The sequence below is a fragment of the Psammomys obesus genome, unplaced genomic scaffold (assembly GCF_907164565.1).
Source record: "Psammomys obesus unplaced genomic scaffold, mPsaObe1.curated_primary_1811, whole genome shotgun sequence".
Taxonomy (NCBI): Eukaryota; Metazoa; Chordata; class Mammalia; order Rodentia; family Muridae; genus Psammomys; species Psammomys obesus.
Window position 1 is genome coordinate 67305778 of NW_026585504.1, and position 25876 is coordinate 67331653.

Here is a 25876-nt window from a genome sequence, read left to right on the forward strand (position 1 = left end):
CTTCCTTCCTTCCTTCCTTCCTTCCTTCCTTCCTTCCTTCCTTCCTTCCTTTCTTCCTTCCTTTTCTATTATTTATACAGCATTCTGCCTGCATGAGTACCTGCACACCAGAAGAGAGCACCAGATCTCATTATAGTTTCTTATGAGCCACCATATGGTTGCTGGGAATTGAATTCAGAACTTTTGGAAAAACAGCCAGTGTTCTTAACCTCTGCCCTGCTGATAATTTCTTTTGCTGAATAGAAATGTTTAAATTTTATACAGTCAGATCTTTTGATCCTCAGGGTTAATTTCTTTTTGCCACTGAAGTTTTGTTCACAAAGTTCTTGCCTAATGCAATATTTCCTATGTTTTTTTTTTTTTTTTTTTTTTAACAATTTCACTATTTCAGGTTTTAAGTTTAGGTCTTTGATCCACTTCAAGTTGATTTGTATACAATCTAATTTCATTCTCCTCCAGATGAATATACAGTTTTGTCAGCAGCATTATGTTGAGTAGTCTATTTCTCCCACTATTTTACCACAGTTGTCAAAAGTTAGGTGCATATGGCTTTGTAGTTTATTTCTACATGTCCTCTATTCTATTCCATTGTGCACTTTGTTTTTCTGTGTGTACCTTTGTCTCTATAGCTCTGTAGTATAATTTGAGATGAGGTATTGCGTTACCTGCCGCTGTGTCCTTAGACTTTAGTATTGATTTAGTTGTTTGTGCTCTTTTGTGATGGCACATAAATTTTAGGACTATCATCTTTTTCTAAGTCTGCAAAGTGTGACCTTATAGTTTTGATAGGTTTTGCTTCTGTAAATTAATTTTGGTAGTATAACCATTTTCATGATGTTAATTCTGCTAGTCATACAGCGTTGTCTTTCCATCCTGTAATGTCTTGTTAATTTCTCTTTTCAGTATCTTAAATTTTTTTAAATTACACTTTATTCATTTTGTATCCCCCCATAAGCCCCTCCCGATCCCACCCTCCCTCCACTTTCTGCATGCATGCCACTCCCCAAGTCCACTGATAGGGGAGGTTCTCCTCTTCTTTCTGATCTTAGTCTATCAGTTCTAATCAAAAGTGGCTGCATTGTCCTCTACTGTGGCCTGGTAAGGCTGCTCCCCCCTCAGGGGGAAGTGATCAATGAGCAGGCCAATCAGATTATGTCAGAGGCAGTCCCTCTTCCCATTACTATGTAACCCACTTGGACACTGAACTGCCATGGGCTACACCTGTGCAGGGGTTCCAGGTCATCTCCACGAATAATCCTTGGTTGGAGTATGAGTCTCTGGGAAGTTCCCTGTGTTCAAATTATCTTGTTCTGTTGCTCTCCTTGTGGAGTTCCCGTCCCCTCCAGCTCTTACTATTTCCCACTTCTTACATAAAATTCCATTCACTCTGTCCATCAGTTGGCCATCAGGCTCAGCATCTGCTTTGACCGTCTATACTGAAGAAGCTTTCAGAGGCCCTCTGTGGCAGGTTTCAAGGTTGTTTCCTGTTTTCTTCTGGCTTTCAGAGGCCCTCTGTAGCAGGTTCCGAGGTTGTTTCCTATTTTCTTTTTCTTCTGATGTCCATCCTCTTTGCTTTTCAGGATGGGGATTGAACATTTTAGTTAGGGTCCTCTCTTTTGCTTAGTTTGTTTAGATGTACAGATTTTAGGGGGTTTATTCTATATTGTATGTTTATATGAGTGAGTATATACCATGCGTGTCTTTTTGCTTCTGGGACAACTCACTCAGGATGATCCTTTCCAAGTCCAACCATTTACCTGCAAATTTCATGATTTCCTTATTTTTCATTGCTGAGTAATACTCCATTGTATAGATGTACCACAGTTTCTGCATCCATTCTTCAGTTGAGGGGCATCTGAGTTGTTTCCAGCTTCTGGCTACAAACATGGTTGAGCAAATGTCCTTAATGTGTACTTGAGCCTCTTTTGGGTATATGCCTAGGAGTGGTATGGCTGGATCTTGAGGAAGCGCTATTCCTAATTGTCTGAGAAAGTGTCAGATTGATTTCCAGAGTGGTTGTACCAGATTACATTCCCACCAGCAGTGGAGAAGGGTTCCCCTTTCTCCACAACCTCTCCAGCATGTGTTGTCCCTTGAGTTTTTCATCTTGGCCATTCTGATGGGTGTAAGGTGAAATCTCAGGGTTGTTTTGATTTGCATTTCCCTAATGGCTAATGAGGTTGAGCATTTCTTTAAGTGCTTCTCTGCCATTCGATATTCCTCTACAGAGAACTCTCTCTTTAGCTCTGTTCCCCATTTTTTAAGTGGATTACTTGGTTTATTGCTTTTCAGCTTATTTAGTTCTTTATATATATTGGATATGAGTCCTCTGTCAGATAGAGGGTTGGTGATGATTCTTTCCCAATCTGTAGGCAGTCGCTTTGTTTTGATGACGGTGTCCTTTGCTTTACAGAAGCTTTTCAATTTCATGAGGTCCCATTTATTGATTGTTGCTCTTAGAGCCTGTGCTGTTGGTGTTCTGTTCAGGAAGTTTTCTCCTGTACCAATGAGTTCTAGGGTATTCCCCACTTTTTTTCTAGCCCATTTAATGTATCTGGTTTTATGTTGAGGTCTTTGATCCACTTGGACTTCAGTTTTGTGCAGGGTGATAAGTATGGATCTATTTTCATTTTTCTACATGTAGACATCCAGTTGGACCAGCACCATTTGTTGAAGATGCTATCTTTTTTCCATTGTATGGTTTTGGTATCTTTGTCAAAAATCAGGTGTCCGTAAGTGTGTGGGTTTATTTCTGGGTCTTCTGTTCGATTCCATTGATCCACCATTCTGTTTCTATGCTAGTACCATGCAGTTTTTATAACAGTTGCTCTATAGTACAGCTTGAGATCAGGGATGGAGATACTTCCAGAAGATCTTTTATTGTAGAGGATTGTTTCAGCAATTCTCGGTTTCTTGTTATTCCATACGAAGTTGAGAATTTTTCTTTCCAGGTCTGTAAAGAATTGTGTTGGCAATTTGATGGGAATTGCATTAAATCTGTAGATTGCTTTTGGTAAGATGGCCATTTTTACTATGTTAATCCTGCCAAGCCGTGAGCATGGGAGATCTTTCCATCTTCTCATATCTTCCTCTAATTCTTTCTTCAGAGACTTGAAATTTTTTTCATACAAGTCTTTGACTTGCTTGGTTAGGGTTACACCAAGGTACTTTATGTCATTTGTGGCTATTGTGAATGGTGTTGTTTCTCTAATTTCTTTCTCAGCCCTTTTGTCTTTTGTATACAGGAGTGCTACTGACTTTTTTGAGTTAATTTTGTATCCGGCCACTTTGCTGAAGGTGTTTATCAGCTGTAGGAGTTCCCTGGTTGAGTTTTTGGGGTCACTCATGTATACTATCATATCATCTGCAAATAGTGATAGTTTGACTTCTTCCTTTCCCATCTGTATCCCATTGATCTCCTTTAACTGTCTTATTGCTCTTGCACGGACTTCCAGCACTATGTTGAAGAGATATGGAGAGAGTAGGCAGCCTTGTCTTGTCCCTGATTTCAGTGGGATTGCTTTAAGTTTCTCTTTGTTCAGTTTGATGTTAGATATAGGCTTGCTGTATATCGCCTTTACTATGTTTAGATATGTGCCTTGTATCCCTGATCTCTCCAGTACTTTAAACATGAATGGATGTTGGATTTTGTCAAATGCTTTTTCAGCATCTAGGGAGATTATCATGTGGTTTTTTTCTTTCAGTTTGTTAATATGATGGATCACATTGATGGATTTCCGTATATTGAACCACCCCTGCATACCTGGGATGAAGCCTACTTGGTCATAGTGGATAATATCTTTGATGTGTTCTTGGATTTGGTTTGCAAGTATTTTGTTAAGTATTTTTGCATCAATGTTCATAAGGGAGATTGGCCTGAAATTCTCTTTCTTTGTTGAGTCTTTGTGAGGTTTAGGTACCAAGGTGATTGTGGCTTCATAGAATGAGTTTGGTAATGTTCCTTCTGTTTCTATTTTAGGAATAGTTTGAAGAGAATTGGAGTTAGCTCTTCTTTGAAGGTCTGGTAGAATTCTGCGCTGAAGCCATTGGTCCTGGGCTTTTTTTGGATGGGAGACTTTTGATGACTGCTTCTATTTCTTTGGGGGATATAGGACTATTTAATTGATTTACCTGGTCCTGATTCAGCTTTGGTAAGTCAAATCAATCAAGAAAATTGTCCATTTCATTTAGATTTTCAAATTTTGTTGAGTATAGACTTTTGAAGTAAGTCCTAATGATTGTTTGGATTTCCTCAGTGTCTGTAGTTATGTCCCCGTTTTCATTTCTGATTTTGTTGATTTGGGTGGTGTCTCTCTGCCTTTTAGTTAGCTTGGCTAAGGGTTTGTCGATCTTGTTGATTTTTTCAAAGAACCAGCTCTTGGTTTCATTGATTCTTTGAATTGTTTTATTTGTTTCTCATTGATTGATTTCAGCCCTGAGTTTGATTATTTCCAGCCGTCTACTCCTTTTTGGTGTGTCTGCTTCTTCTTTTTCTAGGGTTTTTAAGTGGGCCATTAAGTTGCTTGAATGAGCTGTCTCGAATTTCTTCTTGAAGGCACTTAGTGCTATGAACTTTCCTCTTAGCACTGCTTTCATTGTGTCCCACAAGTTTGTGTATGTTGTGTCTTCATTTTCATTGAGTTCTAGAAAGGCTTTAATTTCTTTCTTTATTTCTTCCCTGACCCAGCTGTCATTTAGTAACAAGTTGTTCAGTTTCCATGTGTGTGTAGGCTTTTTGCTATTTCTGTTATTGTTGAAGTCCAGCTTTATTCCGTGGTGATCAGACAGGATACAAGGGATTATTTCAGTCTTCTTGTATCTGTTGAGGCTTGCTTTGTGACCAACTATATGGTCTATTTTGGAGAAGGTTCCATGAGGTGCTGAGAAGAAGGTAACTTCTTTTGTGTTTGGGTGTAAAGTTCTGTAAATGTCTGAGAGATCCATTTGATTCATGACCTCTGTCAGAGATATTGTTTCTTTTTTTAATTTCTGTTTTGTTGACCTGTCCTTTGTTGAGAGTGGGGTGTTGAAGTCTCCCACTATTAATGTGTGGGGATTTATATGTGGTTTAAATTTTATCAATGTTTCTTTTACAAATGTGGGTGCTCTTGTATTTGGGGCATAGATGTTCAGGATTGTGATGTCTTTCTGGTGGAATTTTCCCTTGATGAGTATGAAGTGTCCTTCCTCATCTCTTTTTATTAATTTTGGTTGAAAGTCTATTTTATCAGATATTAGAATGGCTACTCCTGCTTGTTTCTTGGGTCCATTTGCTTGGAAAGTCGTCTTCCAACCTTTTACCCTCAGGTAATGTCTATCTTTGTGTCTTAGGTGTGTTTCTTGTATGCAACAGATTGCTGGGTTTTGTTTACGTATCCATTCTGTTAATCTGTGTCTTTTTACTGGAGAGTTGAGTCCATTGATGTTGAGAGAGATTAATGACCAGTGGCTGTTAGATCCTTTGATTTTGATGTTGGCTGTGTTCATAAGGTTGTGTGCTTGGTTGCTTTTGTTTTACTGTAGAAAGGTTAATTATTTCCTGTGTTTTCTTGACAGAAGCTAATTTTCTTGGGTTGTATTTTCCCTTCCAGGGTCTTCTGTAATGCTGGATTTGTGTGTAGGTATTGTTGAAATTTGTTTTTGTCATTGAATATCTTGTTTTCTCCGTCTATGAGGACTGAGAGTTTTGCAAGGTATAGTAACCTGGGTTGACATCTGTGTTCTCTTAGGGTCTGCATGATATCTGTCCAGGCCCTTCTGGCTTTCATAGTTTTTTGTTGAAAAGTCAGGTGTGATTCTAATGGGTTTGCCGTTATATGTTACTTGGCCTTTTTCCCTTGCAGCTTTTAGTATTTTTTCTTTGTTCTGTATACTTACTGTTTTGATTATTATGTGGCAGAGGATTTTCTTTTCTGGTCAAATTTGTTGGGTGTTCTGTAGGCCTCATGTATTCTTATTGGCCTCTCGTTTAACTTGGGGAAATTTTCTTCAATGATTTTGTTGAAAATATTTTCTGGGCCTTGGAGAAGGGAGTCTTCTTTTTCCTCTATTCCTATTATTCTTAGGTTTTGTCTTTTCATATTGTCTTGGATTTCTTGGACAGTCTGTGTCAGGAATTTTTTGGATTTAACATTTTCTTTGAGAGATACATCGATTTCTTCCATTGTATCTTCTACACCTGAGATTCTTTCTTCCATTTGTTGTATTCTGTTGGTTATGCTTACCTCTGTAGTTCCTGTTTTCTTCCCTAAATTCTTCCTCTCCATTATTTCCTCCATTTGTGTTTTCTTTAATTTTTCTAGTTCTATCTTCAGGTCTTGAGTTGTTTTGTTTACTTCCTTCACCTGTCTGCTTGTATTTTCCTCTTTTTCTTTTAGTTCTTTCAACTCTGTCTCTTTTATTTCTTTCAGTGATTTAATTATTTCTTCTCTGAAGGCCACAAGCTGTTTGGCTGCATCTTCCTGTATTTCTTCACGGATGGCCCTAATCTGCTTGTCTTTATCTTCCTCCATTTCTTTACAGATAGCCATGATCTGTTTGGTTTTATCTTCCTCTAATTCTTTACGTATTTTATTTGTTTCCTCTATTATCCTCTTCATCAGCATAGATGTAAGGTCATCTTCTTGATTTTCTATTATGCTGCATTGTAGGGCTGTTTGTCCCTGGATGCCTGGGTTCTGGAGATGCCATATTGTTCTGTCTTTTGTTGGTTGAGCCTTTACGCTGACCTCTACCCATTGGGCTGATTTAGGTGTTGGCTGTTAGTTTCTGTGCTTCCTGGAGTCCTGAGGTAGGGAGTATCTCCTTGGCCGGCAGATGATTTTTCCTGAAGGAGTCCTTCTCTGCTTTTTGGTTATGGTCACTGTATGGCCAGTGTTTCTCAGGAGTTGCCACTGCTCACCTCAGGTTTATAGCCCTGAGTAGTAGCTGTGGTCTATGTTAGGCAGGGGGGGATCTCCTCTTACCCATAGAAGTTCTCAAGACAGCTGCCCCACTGCTGGGTTTCTTGTTATAAATTTAGTGTGCTGCTGCTCACTAAATTTCCATGTATAGTCCTCTTGAAGAAACTGCTGATTCCCTAGCTGTGGGGTTTTCTTCCAACAGGGAAACTCAGTCTGTTATCCTTGGGTGCACAGTTCTGTCTGGGAAAGTGGGAGGTGCACTCAGCAAGTCTCTAGGCCAGAGGGTGATTGCTCTGCTCTGGACCTGGAGAATGTGCACCTAGGTTGAGTTGCCCCCTGGGGGCACTGCTCTGGTCTGGAGGCTGGGTGCCTCACTCTGGACCAGAAGCTGTGTGTCTCTGTCTGGGATGGCGGCTGCAGGCACTGCTCTGGTCCAGATGCTGTGGGTGTAGCCCTCTTTAAGGACCAGGTATTCCCACAGTTTTGACAATCTAGCTAGGGATAACTGGTTGATCCTTGGCACAGTATCTGAGGGCTGCTGTAATGGCTCTCTGGCTTTTGTAGGTCTGAGGATGCAGCTGTGTGTCCCAGTGCCCTAGGGGAACTCAATAATGGCAGCAGAGCACAGCGTTCCTGCCTGCACTAGAGTCTGCGTGAGTCCAGGAAGTGTTTTGGTGCTGGGTGTCCTAAGCGTTAGAGCTGCTGACCCCCTCCGCTGGGGGTTTCCTCCTGCCAGAGACACGCAGTCTAGTGCCCTGGTGCCCTGGTGTCCACAGTTCTATCTGAGGCGGTGAATCAGGGGAGCAGGCAGGGTTCCGTGCAGGCGCTTGTGTCCCGGTTCTGGGTCCGGGCTGGCTCTTGGGACACCCGTGGAACCCGAGTCTTTTCCAGGGGATGTCTGGGTAACCTGAGGTTGGTCCCAATTGTTTCCTGCTCCGTGGGGTTATCTCTCGACTGGGAAATCCAGTCTGTGGTGTTGTGGGCCCACAGTTCAGTCTGGGACTGTGACCAGATCGCGCTGGCGTGTAGCTCTGGGCTGGCGACCAAGTGTCTGGCGGAACCGGGATCTCTTCAGAGGTTTAGCCGGGTGAGTTAAAGCTGATTGAATCCCCCACCGTGGGGTATCCTCTCACCTGTGAAACACAATCACTTGTGTTTTATGGCCACGAGTTCTGATTGCTGGTCACTGTGCCAATCCTGCTGTGCTGCTCCTCAGAATGAGAGTCCTCCTGGCGCCACCATCTTGCCCCGCCTCTTAAATTTTTTATTGTAGAGGTTTTTCGTTTGTTTGGTTAAGTTTATTCCTAGGCACATTGTTCTTTTTGCAGCTATTGGGAATGAGACATTTTCTTTTTCAGAGAATTCATTGTTGGTATGTGAAGGCTAGTTTTTTCTTTTATGTTGATTTTGTATCCCATAACGTTACTGTATTTATTAGCTCTAAGAGGTTTTGTACAGATTCTATAGGTTCTTTTATTTCTAGAATCATGTCATCTGCAAATAAAAATAATTTGACTCCTTCCTTTCCTGTTTTCATCCTTTTCTGTCTTTCTCTCACCTAATTGCTTTTGTATTTCAAGAACTGCCTTGAAAAAGTACTTCCTCCCTGCCGACAGGGGTTATTTCTGACAAGGACTCAGATGCCTGCTCTTTGATCCCTTCCTCCTGGCAGTGAGGCCTTGCCAGGCTACAGAGGGAGAGGATCCAGGCAGTCCTGATGAGATTTGATAGGCTAGGGAGGAGGACTTCCCTTTTCAGTGGACTAGGGGAGGCGGGTGGGGGAATGAAGGAGGAAGGGTGGGGCTGGGAGGAGATGAGGGAGGGGGCTACAATTGGGGTATAAAGTGAATAAATTGTAAAAAATAAAAATTAAAAAGAAAAATATACTTCTTCCAAAATAAAAAACAAGATGGAAAATTCTTTTGGTTTGTTTCTGTCTAGTGTAATGCTGGCATAGCTTTGGTATTTATCACCTTTATTATTTTGAGATATGTTCCATCTATCCCTAATGCCTCTAGATTTTTTTTTTTTTAAATCAGGAAAGCACTTTGAACTTTGTTAACTGTTTTTTCGGTACCAACTGAAATGATTATTTGGTTTCTGTCTTTAAATTTATTTATTACATGTATATTACATGTCTTAATTTACATATGTGGAACCAAATTGCCTTTCTGAGATGAAGCTTCCTTGGTCATGATGCATGATCTTATTAATGTGTTTCTGAATTTAGTTTGAAAGTATTTTGTTGATAATTTTTGCATTTCTGTTTGAGAAATTGATCTGTGGTTTCCTTTTTGTTGTGTCTTTACCCTGTTTTGTTACCAAAATAATACTGACTCCATAGATGGAATTTGGTAATGTTTCATCTTTTTCCATTTTGTGGAACAAATTAAGACTGATCAACATTATATTTTCTTTGAAAGTTTCATAGAATTCATCACTGAATCTCCCCCCTCCCTTCTCAGGCTTCTTTTTATGAGTAGATTTTTGATTATAGCTTTTATCTCATCATTTATAATGATTTGTTTATTCATAGCTTTTAGATTCAATATTAGCAGCTCATATGCATTTAGAAATGCATCCATTTCCCTACATTTTCCAGCCTTTTAGATAATTTTGAAAACGTACAGTCTCGGGACTCAGGATGTAATGTGACCTCACACCCCTGCTGCTATCCCTCCCCCACTGTGACGGCTGCACCTCAAACTATGGAGCAAAATAAAGCGCTCCTTTCTTTACTTTCTTTTGACACGTTTCATCCTATCAGTGAGAAGAGTACCTGACAGAGTATGGGATGTTTACCCCCACTGTTAATTATGAGAAGTAGTGAATGGAGATGAAGCTGATGAGGCCTTCGGGTAGTCTGTTGCTCTAGGCTGGAATGGTCCTAACTCCTTTCTCACTTATCCATGGTGCATCCCACCATTCGTCATTATCCACGAGTTGCTCTTCACTGTGTGCAGTCTGGTAAGAAACTGGGCAAACCGGAAGCATTTATGGATACACCTTCCCAGTTTGTTGCTGGGCTGGGGATTTTGTATGGCATTAGAATCCTTTGTACTTTTGGCTCCAAAAATTCATGGCTTCCCTGGGCCAGTGACTGTGTTTGTTTGTTTTTTTTTTTTTTTTTTTTTTTTTTTTGTCTTGGCACTGAGGACTCTGGGGGAATTATTGTGTAAGGCCTCCATGTAAGGAGATGATATCCATACACACAGCCTGGCTCATACCCAGTCCGTGTATTAATTAATTTTCTTGTTGCTCTGATACAATACCCGACAAAAGTAACTTCAGAAAGGAAGGCTTCATTTGGCCACTGTTTGTGGGCATAGTTTATCATAGCAGGGAAGTCATGATGGAAGTTTAGCTCCCTTTCTCCTTTTTATTCAGTTCCAGTTTCCAGTCTAAAGAAAACCAAAAATCAAAACCAAAACCAAAACCAAAAACGTACTGCACATATTTAGGGAGGGTCTTCTGATCTCAGTGAACACAAACTAGAAAAGCATCTTCCAGAGAGGCGTCTTCTTGCTGGTCTTGATCTGCTGGTGGTTGACATTAGTCATTGCAGACGCCCATGGCTGTCCTCTGGGTGTGGGCCAGCACGTCTGCCTAGGGCCCTCGCTTGCCATTGTGAGAGGCCTGAACATGGAGTGTTAAGCACTTGCCTCCCCACTGGGGCTGTATTTTATCCCTTCTCTTGCACTTGTTCATATCTGGTGGATTAGGGAGCTCAGCTCTGCTTCCCTAAGATAGGGCAGGGTTTATGCTTGCACATAATCTCTTTTCTGAGAATATTGTTCAAAAAATAGGCCATCCATTGTAAAGGAAATTAGCTAGTAATTAAATTCAACTGGAAGTTACAGTATTGGTGCTTTCATTTGGAGACAGTGTGCTTCCCTAATTGCTTTATTGCTACAGTTACCCTGGCTGAAGATTATTATTATTTGTGTGTAAGGGATAGTGGTGGAAAAGGTTATATTTAATAAGTTAGATAATGAATTCTGGAGTTGAATTTTTTTAATTGGCAGAGGCGCGTCTTCAAAGGTAAACTTTCCTTTGTGCCCTTTTCCAGGTCTGTCTGACAGAAGTCAGCTTGGTTCCACTCCAAAGTCATTCTGCGTTGCCACCTTGTGGGACCTTTTGTAAAAGAACAATTTTTTTAAATAGACAAAAACAGGCTAGAAGAAAACAGCTAACTCATGCTTTTCATTTGTGCAGCCCATGGGGACATCTGGGCAGGACACAGCGGTCTCCTGGATGTACCTCTTCCTAACTCTGCTCCTCTGCCCAGGGCCTTGAGGGGGAGCATGGGCTAGACTACTCCTTGGTGAACAGCCTCTTCCCTACCAGACTTGGAAACTGTGGCAGCGTGAGGGAGAGCTGAGGGCTGAGGTCAGGAAAAGTCGGGGAGGGTGGGGGCTCCAGCCGAGATTTGGATTTATCGTGTCCATAGGAGATGCTAAGTAAGCAGATATTCTTAGAGGCAACAACTTGGATCCTCCGTGTGTGGGTTCCTTGCAGGCCTTACGTTTTTCTTAGCTTCATGATGTGCTTGGGTAACCCAGGTCCGAGGAAGAACAGCTTCTGCACTTTGACCCCCACAATGTCTCTCTCGAGGCTTCTAGACAGATCAGCGGTGTTGGCTAGTTTCTCCTCAGCGTGGCCAAATACATAAGAAGCCCCTAAAGGAAGAAGAGTTCTCCCGGCTCCAGGCTGAGGGGACACGGTCTATACTGTGGGGAGGCAGCGGCAGCAGGGCAGGAGGCGTGAACAGGAAATGGGGCCAGGCTGTAGCCCCTTAAGCCCCACCTCCAGTGGCCCACTTCCTCCGCCTCCTAAAGGCTCCGCAGCCTTCCTAAACAGTGCTCCGAGCAGGGGAACGGCGTTTATGAGGCGAGGTGGGGCTGTTTCACACTCAAACCATAACATTGGCCAAGTGAAGACGGAGAACGTTCTCAGAGATGTCCTGGATCCCTGTGCCTTCTTCATGGGGTGTTTTTTGTTTTTTGTTTTTTTTTTGTTTTTTGTTTTTTTTTCCTTTATAGTTCTGCCTTTACGCTCAGAGGTTCCTATGTTCCTTTACAATACGGCAATTTATTTTGTCTGAAGGTCCACAGTGATGGTACAATGACCATTTCCTAAGAAGAACTTTTCATGCTGACTAACTTGTCCTTAATTAGGTAGTGCAGGTACCAGGCAGCCAGCTCAGGGGATCTGCTCTGTGTCAGAAATTGCCCATTGGCTAAAGCTAGCAGCAGGCTTCAGATGGAAACCTTGCTGAATGAGGATGACACCAGGGTCATGCCTCATAGCCCTGCCTTAGTACAGTACCTGTGAGGTCCTGGTAAAGGAGAACAATTTTACAAACAAGGAGAAAAATCAGAAATAGCCAAATAACAGCTCAGCCTTAGAGATTTCTTAAGGAGTCAGAAAGGACCCCACAGAGTACATTTTTAGCTGGTTAATAAGGAAGCCAAGTGCACTGGGCCCTGTATATAACCCATGCCTACACTATATCAATATATAATTACCACATTTTTTCCCAACCTGCCCCTGGGAGAGGTGGCAGGTAAAATAGATTGAGGAGAAAATAATGGTGCTTGCCGCACAATATATTAGATTGATATCTGTTAATACTTGAGCAGGCTGCTGGCAGGATGAATGGAGGGCTGGGAATGCTCTAGTGCATTGAGACAAAGTGGCTGTTTAAGCTTTCTTCCTCTAAGTACCGGGTGACTGCGTAGAGACAGCAGAGAATGGGAAGGTAAGCTTTCCCTGTCTTAGGATTTGGAGGGCTTGCTACATTTGTTTAGTGAGTGGGCTAGTTTTATGTCAACTTGACACCAGCTAGAGTCCTCTAGGAAAAGAGAACCTCAGTTGAGAAAATGCCCCAATAGATTGACCCATGGGCAAGCCTGTGGTTCCTTTTCTTGATTGGTGATTGATGTGGAAGGCCCGTCTCACTGTAGATGGTGTTACCACCGAGGAGATGGTACTGGGTGCTGTGAGGAGCAAGCCAATCAGCAGCACTCCACCATGGGTGCTTCATTTTGGCTGCAGGTAGCCTGGGTAACACTGGCACCATGGGTCAATGTCCAAAGTCCTTTCCAACCCCAAAGGTGGCAAAGACTTAGATGCTGCTCTCGACACTGGAAGGACTGGAGGGAGGCGGGATGGAAATGTCAGGTTCTCACACAACATATGGCTATGTAGTTCTACATCCAGGTTCTTGGCCCGACTTTCCTTTATGATAGACTACAAGTTGTAAGCTGAAATAAACCCTTTCCTTCTCAAGTTGCTTTGGATAGTTTTTCATCCTAGCAAAAGAACCCCTGACTAAGAGAACAAGGGTAGGAGAAGTGCTCTGTCTTTTTCCTCGAGTGCCTGGCAAAGCATTGATGGGGTTTTCAGGCTCTTGCTGTAGTGATGGTTTATGATGCCAGGAACTGAACACAGCATAGGTTAGGCAGCCAGTCTGCCACTGGAGTATATTTCTGGCTCCAGAACAGTGAGAGGATAATTGTCTATCCCATGAAAGATTAAACAAACAAGGGAATTAGTAAATAAACGAGAGTCATCATACTGGACACTTCAGAGACTCATCTGCATTTATTTAAAGTCTTATATATCACTATGAGAAAATACTAGGCCATCTTAATTTTAAGTGATGAGTGTGAATTCTGCTGAAAACATTAAAGAAATGCGACATATTCTATGATGAGCAAAAGATCAGAGCTCTGAAAGCATGTGTATGCTCTTGGTAGCTATAAAGTCATGTATGTGTATTTGAGTGTGTGTGTGTGTGTGCACATACATTTGTGCATATGTAAGTAGAAAGCAGAGAATAACCCCGAGTGTCACTCCCAGGAAGGCCATCCACCTTGGTTCTGAGGGAGGGCCTCTGGCTGGTCCAGCTTTCTGAAAGTTGTACAGAGAGCATGGAGGGCTCTGGCTTTTGTGAGTCACTGGCCACACTGGGGTGAGCATTTTGGTGCTCTGACTGCCTTTGGGTCATCTCTGTGCCTCCATGTAACGCCTCACCCTTACCCCTGTAAGCTACCCCAATAAGCTCATTGGTTTGCCAGTTTGAACTTTGATTGAATTGCTGCTTTAGTATGAGCTGGTATCCTATCAGGGGTGAATAGGCTTTTTTTTCCCACCTCTTCTCAGGAAATGCAACACAACAGGAGGCTGGTGATATAGCTCAATTGGTAAAATTCTCACTACATAAACATGGGGAGTGGAGTTTGATTCCTAGTGACAATGTGAAAAAAGCCTGGCATGCTACTTGCACACTTAGAATTACATCATCGGGGAGATAAAAATAGGTAGATCTCTGGGGTCCCCTGGCCAGCCAGCCCAACCTGACCAGTGAGAGACCCTGTCTCAAAAAACAAGGTGGATGTCATTTGAGGAACAAAACCCACTGTTGATCTGTGGCTCCACATATAAATACACACATGAATGCCTGCCAATACACGGACACACACGTACATACACACATAGGGACACACATGGACAGACATGGAAATGGACATGGACACCTCCTAAAAGAAACTGTGTTCTATTTTTTATTAAGTATTTAAATTTGTTAATAGTTTTGCTAGCATTTATACTGTGGATATAAATTGTGTGTGTGTGTGAGTGTGTGCATGTGTGATGTGTAGCTATGAGTGCAGACATGCATGTGCTAACAGTGGGCTCGTGGGCAGAGGACAAATCCCAGAAGTCTGTCCTCTCCTGCCTTGTTTTGAGCAGCACCTCTCTTGTTTCTGCCTCGCTGAGTGTTCCTGGCTCACTGGGCTGCGAGCATCAGAGCAACCCTCCTCTCTCCACTTCTGGCCTTGCTGAAGGCCATGCTTATATGCCGTTGGATCTGGCACTCAGGTGGCCAGGTCTTCACGGAAGCGCTTTTACTGGCTAAACCATTTAGCCAGCCCTCCCCTTGCTCCCTGTCAATGGTTTAATCTTAAGTGCTTTGTTACAGCAGCAAAACATTGACTAAGGACACTTTTGATTCTGGTATAACTATGATAAATATTCACACTAAGTCAAATAATGCAGAGCTGAGTAGAGTCGACAGTCTTCTTTTTTAACCTTAACATCGGATTTCATCAACGCCAGTGGTTGAATGTGTGTGTGTGTTGGAAGTTTTTTTTTTTTTTTTTTTTTTTTTGTTTGTTTTGTATTGTTTTTTTATTTTTTTGTAGGTAGCTGGGGGAGGTGAAGGCCTTTGTTGGGTAGAGGTTTATTGCTAAGATTTTTCTTTATCCTGAGCCCCTATGGAACCAAGCTTGAGGTGCACACTGAACGCTGTGTGGGTGTACGTACATTCACAGTGTGGCTAGAGGGTGAGTTCTTCCAGGCCATTATGGAATGAGAGGATGGGCACATTTGGCAGAGGAGGTTAGTGGTGTGAGGTGGAAGCCAGGCTCAGTGGGAGCCACAGCTGTAAATTCCTGACTAACCAGCAGGACCAGAAGCCTGTGTGCATAGTTCCTGCTCAGTTGCTATGATATGAAGGCCAGGAGGGCCCAGGGTGCTTGTGATGTCATTAGAGCCAAGAAAGCAACGTGAGAGTTTGAAATAATGAAATTACTGTCTGCTGACCCCCTTGTCATTGACTTTGTGATATTTTTTAATGCTGTTTGTGTATGTGTGCTTGTGGGGTCAGGTGAATGTGGAAGCCAGAGAAAACCCTGAGTGCTGGTCCTTCGGTGCTGTCTACTTTAGTTTTGGGACAGCATCACTTATCTGGAACTGGCTCTCACTGGTTAGCCTAGGCTAGCTTGTCTGTGGGCCCAGGGACCCCCCTGTTTCTGTCTTTCCACTGCTAGGATTATAAGTGTGCACTCATATGCCCTGCTTTTATTTCTTTTTATTTAAGTTGGGTAGAGGGGTTTAAATCAGGATGTCACCAGACCAACTTTCATTTTGGGTTGACAACTAAACTCCTTTGACCCAAGTGTCTACATCAATGAAGTGAACTTGACGGTACCTGCCTCATCTAATTTGAGATAACAAAATGAAGGACTATGCACAAAGCCCTTAGGGATTGCACAGCACGGCACGGCAAGTGCGTTGTGTGACAGTGGTGTCATGCACCCACACTAAGGCTGTGCACCAGGATGCCTGTTAGTCTCCATGAATCTCGGTTGGGGTTACAGAACCAGCCACCAGTGGGAAGCTTGTAGCCATTCGTTGCATGCTAATTCCTGCTTCCCCACACCAGACTGCAGCCATGCCTCCTCAGCCCCCAGGCTGGCTGCTTCCCTGTGTTTAACTTTCTATTTCTTCTATAAGAACTTTGATGTGTGTTTTAATGGGATTTCACCCAAGGCAGGGGCTGGCTGCGAGTCTTGCATTTCATATTTGTCTGCCTGTCAATCCATCACACCCTATACTGATGGGAACCCACTGTGCACCCCACTTGGCCTCGGGCTTGGCATAATCTATGCCTTGGTGCCCAAAGGGACACCATATTTATAGCACCCCGTGTGCTTGTCTCCTGCCCTAACCTTGAAATGGTGGCTTTAAATGATTTTGTTAACCTCGCCCAGGGGACACATGAGTGCTTCTTTCCATTCCTTTTTCACCCTGTTTCATTTTTCTGCAAATGGAAGTTCTCTGTCTCCAGGGAAGAGCTTTATCATCATAGTGTGCTCACACCCCAGTTGGATCCAAAACGTGTGTTTGTGTGTGTGTAAATAGACTCTTCCAGGGAGAGATTCCGGCCTGCTTTTCTTGAGGCATTGGCTTGCTGCTTGGGTTTAGGAAGAGAGGGGGCTTCAAGAGCCATCTTCTTCATGGAGACGGGAGGTGTCAGCTTGTCTGAGACTAAATCACTGTGGGGAAGCTCCTTGGGTGGCATTTCCTGGAATCCAGGAACCCTAGTTCCAGCATTCTGGGATATTGCACCAGGACATTTGTTATGTGTTGGGACTTAGATGATAAAATCTACAGGGACAATATTTGAAGGCCATTATATAGTTTAAAAAGGGATATTTGTTGGGGTGCATACATATCTCTACTAACTTTTTCTTTATGGTTGTTTTAAAAATATAATATGCTTATATGAGGGCCATCAAGATATAATGCAATCACATTTAGAAAGTAGTTCAAGGTGACTTCAGAGAGGAGACAGCTCATGGAAGATATAATTCTCTTTCCCTCCCATCTCTCTCTCTTTCCTCACTCTTTCCCTTCTTCCCTCTCTCCCTGGCACCCTCCATCCTGCCCTCTTCCTTTCTGTGTGTGCAGGTGTCTGTGCACTATGGAGGCTCGCCAATGGCAGTCAGAGAACAACCTAGAGAACTGGTCCTCACATGCCACCTTGTTTGAGGCAGGGTCCTGAACTTCTGGGGCTTTTCCTGTCTTTACCTTCCACCTCCCTATAGACCAACAGATGCATGTTCTAGCATGTCAGTTGTTCGTGTGCACCCAGGGAACCCAAACCCAGGCTCGCATGCTTGTGCCAGAGGCACACTACCCATTGAGCCACTTCCCTATCCCCATTTTAGCTTTTAGAAGTGGAATGTTTTGCATATGATATTTCCATATTTAAAGAAAGGGAACATCATGCTGTAGAGATGTTGCTTAACATGGTTGCTTAACCATGCTCAATGCCATTCTATGCGTGATAGCCAGAAATTGGAAACAGCCTAGCTGTCTGTCAGTGGAGGGATGGGTAAATAAAAAATGTGGTCCATTTGGACAATGGACTGTTACTCGGTTGTTAAAACAAACTGAAATTATAAACTTTCACACAGGTTATAAACTAACCACACAGGTTAGTTATAGAGTAAGAGATTAGTGGGCGAAGAAAGGATCTCCCTAGGAAGGGGAAATACAACAGATAGTTATGAACACATGGGAGGCATCTGGAGCAGGAAGATCAACAGGGAGGGAAGAGGTGGGTAAGTGAGGAAATGCGGGGAGGGATAGCTAAAACTAAGTAATTTGAGGAGCTGTATGGAAACCTAACACAGTAGAAACTTCTTAAAATATATACATATATGAAAGAAAGTTAAATTATAAAAACCAAAGAACAGGGGAGAAAAAGCCCCAACTATTCATCCCTCGCCACCAAATGAAACCTCTGGTGCTGGGAGTGGGTGATATATGATGGAGCTGCAGGCCAAAGAGCCACCATGAAAACTCCCTGACAATGCAGACTATGGCCAAGGCTATTGGTTCTCCACAACCTGCTGTTCAGGGCCACTCACTGCAGATACCCATCTGACTAATTGAACGCAAGAGAATTTGAGGTGGTGCCTACGTAGAGAAACTTCCCCTCTCCTGATTAGAGCTGATGGTTCTGGAAGGTACTCTGCCTGCTCCCACAGAGAAAGGTAAACACCAACCCATCTACAAACCCTCCGATCTACAGTGGTGACCCACCTACAAGATATACTGGCAATACGGTGGCACAAAAGTCGTGAGCATAACCAAGTACCCTCTGATTGGATTTAAAGCCCACATGAGGTGGAGCTCAGACCCGACACTGCTTGAGTGGCCAAGCATCTGAGGCTAAATAGGTGAGTGACCTCGGAGAAACTCAAATATGACTATTCTGGTAAAGAATGTGGTACTAAAATGCCTCCCACTCACAGATCAGTGTCTTACTCAGCCACCATCAGAGAAGTGTCTTCCTGCAGTAGATGCAAATACAGAGACCTATAACTAGATAATGCACAGAAAGTGAAAAACATCGGAACACTCAGCTCCAAGAGTGATGTCTCCATTGAATCCCTCTCCTCAGGGAACTGTATGGAAGAGGCATAAGCCTGGTACAAGGCAGCGGGCATGGAAGACATCAAGGAAACCAGGCCTTCCAGACACAGCAGGACTGATGCACAAATGAACTCACAGAGACCACCGCTTCATGCACAGGCCTAAGCTAGATGGGGTCCCAGCACCGAAAGGGGAAGTGGACAAAAGCCTCCATCCCTCAGCCAGAAGCCAGCTCTGATGGATAACTGCTTGCAGAGGCAAAATTAGTTTTCTCTAGTGGAGACTCACTGGGTGGACAAAGTACTCCTAAGGAGAGGCTCCATGCCTGTACAAAACTCAATGGTATTTTTGGAGTTTGTTTGTCTCTGGGAATTTTATTCTTAATACCACAGGTCTTTTGCATATATGTTATAGTTTCCAGTTTTGTGTTTTTATGGGATTTATTTGTATGCAAATATGTGTGTCTCTGTGTCTATATGTGTTTATTGTGCTTTTTCTTTGGCTCTTTTGATTGTTTTTATTTATCATATTTTATTATCATTTTTAGAATACCTGTTTGTTTCTAATGAGAGAGGGGGGTATGGACTTGGGTGGAGAAGAGGAAAGGGGATCTGAGAGTTGTTGCAGGGGGGGGGTCATAATTAGAATGTAGTGTATGAAAAAAACTATTAAAAATTTTAAGCTCCGAGTTTCTGTTTTAGTCCCCCACCTGCCTGCCTGCGGCCGTGCTCCCTACCGTTATGGTCTTGGACTGTAGCCCTCTGAAGCTGTGACCTTCCAGTAAACACTTTCTCCTATAAAAATTAAAGAGCTAACAATGTTACCTTACAATGGGGCAACTTTGGAGATACCACAGCGTAACAGATGCCAGCAAAGGTTTCTTTTGAAGTTGTTGTCTACTGAGGACACATAGACTTCCAAACATTAGCAGCTATTGACAGCGCTCTAGGTCACTCTCTAGAACCTGATGGTGAGACCCTGAAGATTCTGAAGACAACACATACTTGAATCATAGAATATGGATAAATCAGGCATAGTCAGCTTTTAAAAAGAACTACTTCTTAATTTCTCTAGAATATTTTTAGCCTGAGATTTTCTTTCATTGTTTTAAGCTGATTATATTATTTCTGGAATTCCATATATATTTTTAAAGACTCTCATTTTTACTTTATGTGTGCGAGTGTTTGCTTGCATGGATGTATAGGCATCATGTATATTCCTGGTGCCTGCAGAGGTTAAAAGAGAGCACTGGATCCCCTGGAGTAAGATTTACAGAAGTTTGTAAATCCACATGTAAGAGCTGGGAACCAAACCTGGGCCCTCTGCAGGAGCAGCGTGTGCTCTTAATCATCTCTCCAGCTCACATCCTATATCTTACCTTTCATTTAATTATTTTTCTCAACTTCATTCTAGTGGAGTCTTCTCAACAGCTATTTCAGAAAGTGCTGGTGGAAGCAAACTTCATGAGTTAATGCATAGCTGAAAGGGTCTTTTATTTTGTGTTTGAACTTAGCTTGATATAGAATTCTGTGTTCAAAGTCATTTTTCCCTCTGAGCTTTGAAAGCATTGATTCGCTGCATTCTCCTTCCTAAAATAGCCACGAGAGATTGTCAATTTTTAATATTAAGCTAGCCATTGGAGGTAATCTATTTCCCCCTCATTCTCTGTCTTATTTTAATTTTATAATTAAATTTGTTTATTTATTTTGCGTGTGTCTCTCTCTGTGTGTGTATGAGTAGGAATACATACAGACACACATACATAGAGGTTTTTATGCTTTGATGATTCAAAGACTCGTCTTATTTTTTTGTCGTAATCTTTGTCCTCTTGACTTCTGAAGACAATTCCTAAAATGGTTGACTAGGCATAATCCATTGTGCTCACTTCGGGCAGGGATCATAAACTTCTTAGACCGTCAGTGTGAGTGTTGGATCTTGCTGCTGTTGCAGCTTTAGAACTCTCCTGTGGGTAGAAAGCCCATATGCTCTGCACCTTCCTATGCCTACACCTACAATCTCACATTCAAGTTGTATTTAGTTATTTATTATTGTTTCTCCATATAGATCGAAGACTCCTTGAAGTTGCAGATTGTCACATGCATTTTTGTGTTTATACCATCCTGTACATACCGATCATGATAAGTATTTAGGAAATGCATGTAAGGTTGAGTTGAGCCTTGGTTATTGCGATAAAGATGACAATATAGTTTCCTTTCTCTCAATGTTCAAAAGATCAGATATTCATGAAAATAAAGCTTGATTTACAGACTAAATAGTCAATTAAGCTTAGAACTGTGAGGTCATTTATTTTTCACACATTAGAAGTGCTATTTAGACAATTTTGAATTATTGTGTAGCTTGATGCTATTTTGAAGCGTTGTTGCTTATGTGGATTTGCCATGTGTCCTGAGGTTTCTGCATTATGATGTGAGCACAGTGTACCTTATGGCATGGTCTCCGGATGAAGTCCTTTAGGGTGTTGTATAAAAACGCGCCATAGGTGTGCACAGCAGCACCCTGTCCTTAATTCTGCTCCCTTGTTGCTAATCTTATGGAAGATTGTAGAATTTTGACCATAGGAGGTCTCCTTGGAATGTGGTACTCCCTTTCTTACTCATTTCCCTAGCTGAATAACAAGGCTATTGATGGGGTTGAATATGAGATAATGTTTGGTAATAGAACCATGAGATGTGGTCTCTGGGTATCTGGTCTTGGAAGGGTTGAGATTAGGATCTATTATTGTTTTGCAAGACAATAAGACTATAAGAAGCCAGAAATAAAAAGGTAATTTTCCATAGCTTTCTTTCAAAAGGAAGCAAATACTAAAAATCACAGAGTTGAGCAGAAACAATCAAGCAAAAACTTAAACACAAATCTCTTAGCAATCCGTGTTCTGAATTCACAGAACTTTAGTGGGGTGTGGCCTTGGCAAAGGGATAGCTAGCTCTTTTTGTCAACACCTGCTGTTGGAAGGATCGGGAAAACAGAGCCCAGCTCTGAAATGTGTGCAGAAATATAGAGGAATTTACCACCGAAGTGTATGCAGACGCTCCCATAAATCTCAATATCCCAGGCTTTTTGACCCTGTATCGACTAAATAGACTCAACTGGGAGAAATGAGGCTGTTCCTCCTGAGAATGCAATTTAGGGAGAGTCAGTAAGATCTTAGAGACAAGAATTATTTACTGCATGCTGTTGTCCAAAAATTGAGATCAAAATTGATCAAGGAGGAAATTTTTATGAGTAATTCAGATAAAGATCCAGGAAATGGGAGGGGTGACACATGAGAAGCGGTCATTCTTTGCTAGAGAAACTGGAATTTAATGATTGACAAATGAAAATGGAAGATTGTTACAGTGGAGGTAGAGCATAGTTAAATAGTTAGACGTCTTCAGAGTCTAAGACAGTCTTGAAACACAGCCCTACTGTGGTGAGGTAGGGCATCTTCAGCGCCAGTCTATAAGACGGAAGGGGCCTCACAGCTGGATGTTCAGGGCCAAAGAAAGAATCATTGTCAACCCTAAGCAGACCAAAGCATTCAGAATTTGTTGGTTTACGTATGCTGTACTGGAGGTAGCCAGAGAATCGGGGTGTGTGTGTGTGTGTGTGTGTGTGTGTGTGTGTGTGTGTGCGCGCGCGCGCGCGCGCGCGCGCGCACATGTGTGTGTGTTTGGATATGGCTTCCCAGACGCCTTGGAAAAGAGTGTATCGTTGGGGTAAGGCTTTACTGGCCTGCCAGTGTCTCATGGAAATGGGTGTTCTGAAGTAGAAGGCTTTCTGAGATGTGCAAGTCTGCTAAGCATGGTTCATCTGATCCTGTCAGTTGTCTAGACAAGGATTTAATAATTTTAAGCTATCATTGCCCATTATTATGATGTCCCTTCATTTCAACTATGAACCTTTACCCAGCCTGGGCTCGATATAAGCTTCACAGCTCTGTAAAGAAACTCAAAAGTCTTTTTGTCCATGCAGTTTCTTCTAAATGTATTCAAAGACACTCCTTCAAACAAACATGAGCTACCTCTATAAAAACAATAAAAACAGAGCTTAGGGTTTGGCTCAATTGATAAATAAAGTGCTTGTTGTACAGATAAACACAGGCCTCAAGTTTGATCCCCAGGATCAAAAATGTTGGGTGCTCTTACTGTCTCAGCCCTGGGGAAGTAGGAGGAGGAAGATCCTTGGTGCTTGCTGGCCACCCAGTCCTGTAAAATTGGTGAACTCCTGTCTTAGTGAGAGACTGTCAAAAACTAAGGTGGAGAGTGATTGAGGAAGACACCTGACACTGACTGCTGGCCTGCACAAACATCCTCACTCACTTTCATGCAGGATACCCTGCACCTGTGATAATTCATTTGTTCGTTGGTTTCTTGCTTTAACAAACATGTAGAGATGCTTGTTCATCAGGCTGTCTCAGAGAACAAGGATAAAGTACTGAAAGGCCGAGGAGATCTGACCTGGAGTTAAAGGGTTTTGATAGGTATTCTCTAAAGGTGGAGAAAGAGGGAGAGGGAGAAGGAGGAGAGAAAAAGGCAGAGGAAGAGGGAGGGGAGGGGAAGGGAGGAGAGGGAGAGGGAGGAGAGGGAAGGGAGAGTTTAGCCGAGATGGCTGGAAAGATTTCTCAAATGTTCTCTAACTTGGGTTTTGGGGGATACATAGGTGTTAGATAGAGATTAATTGCCTCAGTGACCATCTAGTCTAAGCCATCTACTCCTTCAAGTGCTGGATGCATTAGTGAATTTGATGATCTATTTTGAGAGTGAAGATTAGGAGATAATAACAATTATTTAAAGCACAAATTGGTACATTTTAGATACAGCTGAGCTATTTAATCTTATGGCAACTTGACTAGGTAAAGAGAGGCCTAGATATCTAGTAAAATTTTATTTCTGGTGTTTGTGGGAGGGAATCTTCTAGAGTTTAAATTTGAGTCACTTGATGGGTAAAGGCAGTATGTTCTTCCTGCTGTGAGTGGGGACCATTCTGTTTACTGGGCTCTGCCTGAGTTCACCAAGCGCCCAGATAAACCTCAAAGCTGCAGAAAGGTTTTCTCTCTCTTTTCCCTTGAGCTAGCTACCCCATCTTCTTTCTGAAGGCACGAGAGCTCTTTTTTCTTGGCCTTTTGAATGCAGAAAGTTATCCTAAGGAGTTGTTCTTATTTCTTAAGCCAGTAGCCTTGGCTGAATTATACCATCATTGTTCCTGGCCCTCTTGCCTGTGGATGGCACATAGTATAATTTTTCAGTCTCCATAATTATGTGAGCCAATTAACACAAGAATTCTCTGTCTCTGTATTTGTTGTTCTGTCTCTCTGTCTTTCTTGCTCTCTTTCTCTGTCTGTCTGTCTGTCTCTCTCTCACACACTCAATTTTGTTTATCTAAAGCGCCTCAACTAATCCAGAAAAGAAAACATAGCATAGGATTGAGAATGATGGGGAGGGTCAAGATAGGTGTTGTGGAGTGATTTCTTCTGGACAGAAGAGATTTGTTGTGAATTCAAACAGTCCATCCTGGAGGGAGGAGGAAGATTCCTAAGACTCAAGAGATTAAATAAAACTCATAGGTCTCAGAAAGGTAAAAGTCACAAGGTTCATAAAGTCCTTCCCAAATTTACACAAAGAGTAAACAATTGCTGGGGAGGAGATTCCGGTACTACTCAAGGTGCCTCCACATTGTGTGTGGAGCTCTGGGGATGCCGACTTGTGAGTTTTCATCCAGGCTGGAGTGGGAGTTTTGGTGGACACTGTTGCCTTTGATTCAACCATGTCCTGTAAGTAATTCCTGAAAACTCACTGGTTCACCAAGGTAGACTGGTGGATTTTTTTTAATATATGTATTTTTTATCTGTAACTGTTGCCTGCAGGGGTCTGAATGAGCAGTGACCCCATAGCCTTGGGTATTTGAATGCTTGGTTGGGTTTTCGGGGAGGCTATAGAAAAGTTAGGAGGTGTGGCATTCAACACTTGGGTCAGGCTTTGAGAGCTCATGATGTGGCATGATCTTCCAGTTCACTTTCTCTGCTCTTTGTGTATGGCTGAAGATGTGTTCTCTCAGCTTCTCAGGTATGTTCTAGAAGATGAAAAGAGGCACATGAAAAGAATTTGCTAGAAAAGTGAGCAGCAATTGCACGTGGTGTAGAGGGGTGGGGAGGAAGTAGAAGGGAGCCACAGAGCGTTGTCTTGGGAGAGAATAAAGGATCACAGGGTCTGAGGCTCAGGAAGAGGTCTGGGTGTAGTTGGTTTCATGGGCTATATTTTAACCCAGGATCTTATTCTTAAGTCAATGGGAAGCTTTGGGAGGTTTGATCAGAGCTGTGGTGAGACCTAATTCTTGCCAGAAGAAGGTTTTCACTTGGAGAAATGGGCTGTGGTGGGAAAGAATGGAGGCATAGTGACCCATCAGATGACCATGGGATAGTCTAGGTCACCTGGTGTGGACAAGATCTAGGGCAGCACATAGAGGCATTGGCCAGGTCCAGGTGACATTTTTGAGGCAGTGCAAAATATAAAGACAAACAAAATCTGGGAACATTAGGAACATGGGAATAGTTGATTTAGGGGGCTGAATAAGATGTTAACTTGTGGGTGTGCATGCTGAAGAAACTCAGAGACATGCCAGCTGCCGCATGGCAGAAGACACCCAGAGGCACACCTCGGCGGGCACATTGAGCAAAGATGTGGTAGAGAGTTGGGAGAGAAAGAAGTGGAACAAGTTGTACACTATGGAGCAAGGAGGAACTGTAAACCCGGGGGTGGTAAAGAATAGCCTGATGTGAGTAGCCTGTGCGGACACCTGAGGCTATGGTGAGGTCCCAGCCCATGCTGCTGCTGAGGGCCGTGTCTGGGTCTGTGACCCTGAAGCAGCAGGGGTCTGTGGTGATGTCCTTGGCCCATGTTACCACCAAAAGTCAAGTGGACAGCCCTGGTTTGGGCTGCCTCCTGGGGTCACCTTGATGTCTAAGAGCTGTAGAGAGTTTGCCCTGCCCCTCACCTACATAGAATGGGATATCATGGGAGAGCTGTCCCCAAGGGTATGAGAGCAGGTGAACTGGCCCACCCCTTTGCTGGCCATGTGGTAGCATGGGATTGGAAGAGATGACCCCACTATTTACTGCTTGTGGCAGGTGGGAGAGCTGGCCCTACCCTTCACCTTGACAGTGTGGGAGAGCTGGCATCAGGGCCTGAGCTCCAGTCCATCCTCTTACCAGCTGCAGCAAGTAGGAGAGCTAGTGGATGAACAACACA